Source organism: Dreissena polymorpha, chromosome 3 (assembly GCF_020536995.1).
Source record: "Dreissena polymorpha isolate Duluth1 chromosome 3, UMN_Dpol_1.0, whole genome shotgun sequence".
NCBI lineage: Eukaryota > Metazoa > Mollusca > Bivalvia > Myida > Dreissenidae > Dreissena > Dreissena polymorpha.
Genome location: NC_068357.1, coordinates 59,286,063 through 59,292,122, shown reverse-complemented (window position 1 = coordinate 59,292,122; position 6,060 = coordinate 59,286,063). Strand labels below are relative to the sequence as shown.

Genomic DNA, 6,060 nt, shown 5'->3' with positions numbered 1-6,060 from the left:
ATTCAATAGGGATCATCTGCGAGTCAGGGTCAATGTATCTATGAAGTTTCATGATCCTAGGCATAAGCGTTCTTGAGTTATCATCCGGAAACCATTTTACTATTTCGGGTCACCGTGACCTTGACCTCTGACCTTGTGCCTTGAAAATCAATAGGGTTCATCTGCGAGTCATGATCAATAAACCTATGAAGTTTCATGATCCTAGGCATAAGCGTCTTGAGTTATCATCTGGAAACCGTTTTACTATTTCGGATCACCGTGACCTTGACCTTTGACCTAGTGAACTCAAAATCAAGAGTGGGCATCTGCGAGTCATGATCAATGTACACATGCAGTTTCATGATCCTAGGCATAAGCGTTCTTGAGTTATCATCAGGAAACCATTTTACTATTTCGGGTCACCGTGACCTTGCTCTTTGATCTAGTGACCTCAAAATCAATATGGGTCATCTACGAGTTATGATCAATGTACCTATGAAGTGTCATGATCCTAGGCATAAGCATTCTTGAGTTATCATCCGGAAACCATCTGGTGGACGGACATACGGACATACGGACCGACATGTGCAACAAAGAGAAGCCAATAACCACGTTAGCTAACTCTCAGTAGAGGACCAAAATACAAGATGCAAGGCAAATACTAAAGCACAGAAGTTTTAACAGTATGCAGTCGATAAAATCGTGATCAACCTTTAACTTAGGTAAGTCTCGGTAAATCTCTTAATTGTGTTATACAAATTATGTGAACCTCGTTTTGTGACCAGCTTTTTACACTGCATTCACATTTAAACAACTGCTGTAGAGAATCACTATGCATTTACAACATAGGCATCAATTTACATAACCTAAGTGACAAGGCGGTTCAGAATATAATAAGTTATAAGTAGTTTTTGGTCTATCGATGTGTTTAAAAGGATGTTGTTCCTGGAGTGCGGAATGTAAAGACTCCAGGATCATAATTAACAAGGATGTTAGTCGATATATATAATATCAAACCTATTGGCATTGCATTTTGAATGCGCTGATGTTGAATATTATGTTGATGTTTATAAAATCTATATACCCCATGCGACCCTAAACCATTCAGGCTATATTTCATTTGACTAAGTTTAAACAATCAAAGAATTTATAGTGTTCATAAGCTTTTTCTTATATTTGACATGGTAACCTAAGTTTTGAATACAATTTACTTAGATTTCATCTTTGTTGTGATATTGTGATGATACAAATTCTTATAAGGGTAGCTTCTACAGTTGTTACAACTTTAGCGTAACCTTTAACCTGTTGACCAGGTTTTTGATATCAATTGGCCCAAATTTTACTTTGATTTAAATATTGTCGAGATAAACTTTTTACTTTTATATTTTGTTTGGCCTTAACCGAAAATCGGAGTTTGCTTTATTAGATCTGTACTGTAACTTTGCTCTATTTGCTGTCGATGTCATGAACTGTAATGAAATCCTTGTAGGTCCCGACTTTGATGGCATGAAAGTATTAAACTTTGCATGTTTTGTTGATTTACTCAGACAAAATGGACATGAGTTAATTAGAAGCGAATTAATAATTGTCTTCGTGAGGTAATCACCAATGGTTTGGAGTTCCGATGAATAGGAATTAATAACAAGCATCAAAATAACAAACTGTTGGTTATTACCTTAACAAACAACGTAAGCTATATATAATTTTAAATCTAACATGATTGTTTATACATAATATGCCCTTTTTCCACACAAAAAATGCATACATGTGTTTTCATGACGACAACACACTTAAATTATAATAACTTTTGTCAGGTTTATTAAGATTATTTGAGGAAATTACATTCAATAAAAATATTAAGCTAAGGCCACACTTAAAATATTGTTGGTTTGCCCTTTACCGACCCTAGATTTTACAGTTGGGTAGGTAGGTCGGAAAATTATTTTATTTTATTTTAGAAATCATATTTCTAATACACTAATAGTCTTTGAATATTTATAACACTGGTATTAAAGCACTGTTGCAGTGTAAGAAGTCCTAGTTAGCTTAACCAAATCTTGTTTGCTGTTTTCTTGCATATATTAATATCAAATGCATGCGTGTGTGTTATTTTATCAAATACGTGTTCAATAAATGCTGTTAATTGCTCTGAATGTAAATAAAATATCTACAATAAGGAAAACATCAATACCACTTATTGTAACAAGATATTTATAAATTATGATATGCCAATGTAATTGTATCAACTATCATGCATGGGTTTTGGTTACTTCGGTTTGCAGTAAGTATAAAACTAATTAAAATCAGTTTTAACTTGAATGAATGAATGAACAGTAAAGCAAACCGTTTAAGAAGCTATAGAAATCATTTGACTGACTGTGACAACCAAATTTAAACAAAATAAATCGTTTCAATTTTTCATCTAAGTTCTAACTTCAGGTTTAAAGCGAAAGTAGATTAACATGTGCAATTGACCAGTCGCCAACTCCGCCCACATTTTGTCGATCAGCCAATCAGATATCGATTTTTCACACACCCCTCAGCAACGCTTATCTGGCCGCCATTTTGTCCGACAAACAAAGCGTGTTGTACATATGGAATGAACGTAATTTTTAAGAGTTTACACAGATTTTATATCAAATGCATGATCATTACTGTTCGATCATTATTCAAAATTGTAGGTGCTATACATACTTTATAAAAGGTTATTATTTTATCTTTTTTCCTTGAACATATGAACGAGTAATGAGAAAACAAACACAATAAATAGTTTAACCACACCAGGTGTGTGTTCTATAAAACGTGTTATACCGTTTGATGCACAATATTTTTAAGCAGTTTGGGCAACATAATAATTGCCACACGTGCTTATTAATCTCAGCGTAATTGTCGATGATTAATAAATAACAGTATGTTGCGTGGATCTCAGAATGAAGGAACATTAAGGCATTGTTAGGTACTGTACACAAGAAAAGAAAACTATTAATTACTTAAATGATTTCCAATTATATATTTATTTTCTGTGGATCATAAACAAGGGAAATCATTATAAATTGTTAACTTAAATATTGTTTTAACTAAAGTAAAAACAACAAAAAGGTGATTTCAACGCGGCTTAGCCAGCTTAAAGCGACTTCAAGTGTAAAATGTACGGCTTATATTACAACAACAACATTTCTAATACAACATACATTGTCACTGGAGAAATGTGAAAATTGCAATTAACATATAAGGGCCATCTTATTATAAATAAGCAAATGCATAATATGCTAAATGTATTCAATTCGAATGTTCGTGAACAGCACCGTAATACCAACATTTCATTTTTTGATAGTGAAATGTAACAGGTTCGCATTAAACATAAATGTAATAAAATGCATATTAGACTATCTGTTAATGAAACCACGAAATCAGGCCTGTATTAAATTATGGTTACAATAAAAATTTAATTTATATCTAAATAAAAAAGATCGGTGTCTTTTTAAAAATAACACAATAAAACAAAGATCTAAACATTTTTAATTAACAAAAAACCCATCATGATATGGATATGTCATTTGAATTTAATAAAAATATTTGCAAAATTATATATGAATAGCCACCGGGTTCACTGTCAGACGGTTGAATACAAGTTCAAAATCAATATGAAATAAATGCTCATTTTTACGACGGATTTTTCATCACCTCCCTATATAATATGTATTAGAAACGTTTCTGATAGTCAGTCTGCCGTTAACTCATTTATTTTGATTACGCCATTTCTATCTAAAGTTTTTATAATTGTATTAACGTTTTACAAAGCAGTTTAGTTTAGTGTGCGGCTTTAATAATTTATTTTATAGAAAAGAGCATAATACATCATTACAGATATAGAATTTCCCTCACGTAATCCGCTATAATTGCGATCTGCTTGTCGGAGTTTTTTAATCACTAGACCACGTGACTATGTTGGCGGAGCGATCGATAATTTGGCGACTGGTCAATTATTTACTTCATTTGAAAACTGTTATCCATTTCAAACTGAAATCTTCCGTTAAATAATAATAAAAACAAAATGTTCAAAGCACAAGAGATGCTGTGCTTTTAATTTGTTTTAATCGTATTCACAATTGAACAGAAGTTTACATGTTGACCTTCATTGAAGATTAACACTGTCCGCCATTTTCATGATTTTGATTGTTTTGACAGGAAGCGAAAATCTCTTCTATTTCCTGTGCAAAACAAATTTAAAAACTCGTAAATTAATTTCTTTTTACTGAAAATAGTTATTAAATTTATTTTTAAACCATATGTGATATGAAACCATGCATGACATGTCTTTAAAAAAAAAAATTTGAAATCGGGACCACATGTACTTTATTGTTTTAAACAAAATGGCGGACTAAGTTGACAGTTTATAGACGCTTGCATAACTGCGCACCTCCTATTATTCCAAAATATTGACTACAGTATATATCATTCACAACTGTTGATAATGACTCCTAACACTTCCCATATACATTTGGTTAAAAATCATATCTCGCAATATTGAACGCTTAATTACAACAACCAGTTTTGAAAAAAGGTCGCACATAAATCAACCTTTACAACAATAATTGCTGTGCAGACAACTTTTTTAAACAGAAGATTACTCCATGAGGTCGGATATTCATGTAAAAAATGTCTTTTAATGAGCGAACGCATGCAATACATCATTATAATATAAGTCCATATATAATTAAGAGCGGTGTATGTACATATTCGTTATTGAACATATTCCTGTTAATTAGGCACAATATATTTAAAGAACATACTTTTTTCTCGTCGATGATAGAAGCTTGTCACCGTTCGCCAACCAATTTCACTCCTCTGCACTTAACCTACTGCAAGATGGCTTAACTTGTCGAACGCTCGATTCGCACGTACACCACTTTGACGGTTGGGATTGGTGGAATGTTTAAGACTTCCTAGTCAAAGATCCTAGTAACAAGAGGGCAGCAAGCGAAATGAACAATACAGCATTGTGCGTTCCGGCCGTTGAACCATTTACGTCCTTAGTCTTACTTGAAATGACAAGTGATACTTGAAACAAATTCCGATTGCTATAAAGCGGCCCGTACATGTGTAGAAACCGCGCTCTATGAAACGGTTTTATTGAATGTGCGTGAAGTGTCGTCCCAGATTAGCTTGTGCGGTACCCTTCGTGTGTGTTTAAATGCCTGTAATTTAGTATGTGTTTGAATAGATTTTAACAGAATTAATTTGTGATTACAGGTTTTCAAGTTATAATTTTAAACAAAAATTTGCACATTCATCATAATTTTCATTCTATTTGTCTTTATTGTAAAATATGTGTTTAAAAGCGGGTGCTGTTTAGTGTACATTAGCTTTTTTCACAAAATGAAATTGATATCTACCCATGGGTTTGTGTAGGTTTGTGTTCGAGAGTGCAGTAATTTTCATGGAATGAATACTGGGTATAAGGATAATTTATAGAATGTAAAGAACTTAAAAAGCCGATTCAAATGAAAGTATATGCTAGATATTTTATACGGGTTCTAAGATATCACATTACACTGAAACATTTTACTGTGAGTGCTTCAAACTTTCCATTCACTTGGTGACTTTTATTAAAATTTGTAAGCAAACAAATACAACACCATTTTCACAATTTAAGTAAAAAAAAAACGACGCGACTTTTCCCAATCTGAAAGGCCCCGGCCCTGTTCTCGAAATGGTGAAGAATAAAAAAAAAACATTTCTAACTTAGCCAAGTGACTCGCGGAAGTAAGTAAACGATGGACAATTTAAGAAACATATACTTCGTTAAAATGAAAGCAATTTAAAACATGTGTGTTCCCATACTGCTCGTCGTGTCCAAGAAATATATACAAATCATCCCAAAAAATTAAATGCTGCAAGCTATAGATCCCGCAATTACGTATTTGCTGAGTGTTCTTATGTCATTTGCGAGTTTTAATTTGGGTAAATACATTCATATTGATCTGTTCAGTACGACTAAAGTTATAGTCAAACATATACATTTTCGTGTAAATAGAAATAAGTGCGGATACTTTGCTAGCGGTGTAAGGGCCTCAGCAA

General features: G+C 32.8%; 1 protein-coding gene across 7 annotated transcripts in view; it reads right to left on the bottom strand.

Moving 5' to 3' along the window:
* Positions 1-5,007, bottom strand: part of LOC127874353 (transient receptor potential cation channel subfamily M member 2-like) — a 34,441-nt gene extending 29,434 nt beyond the window's left edge. For 6 of the 7 annotated variants that reach the window (XM_052418609.1, XM_052418613.1, XM_052418607.1 and 3 more), the window contains exon 1: positions 4,773-5,007. The gene's annotated coding sequence lies outside the window, so the exon portion shown is untranslated. Of the gene's footprint in view, positions 1-4,768 lie in introns of all 7 variants that reach the window. The other variant, XM_052418610.1, reaches the window with a different exon arrangement.
* Positions 5,008-6,060: the final 1,053 nt, after the last annotated feature.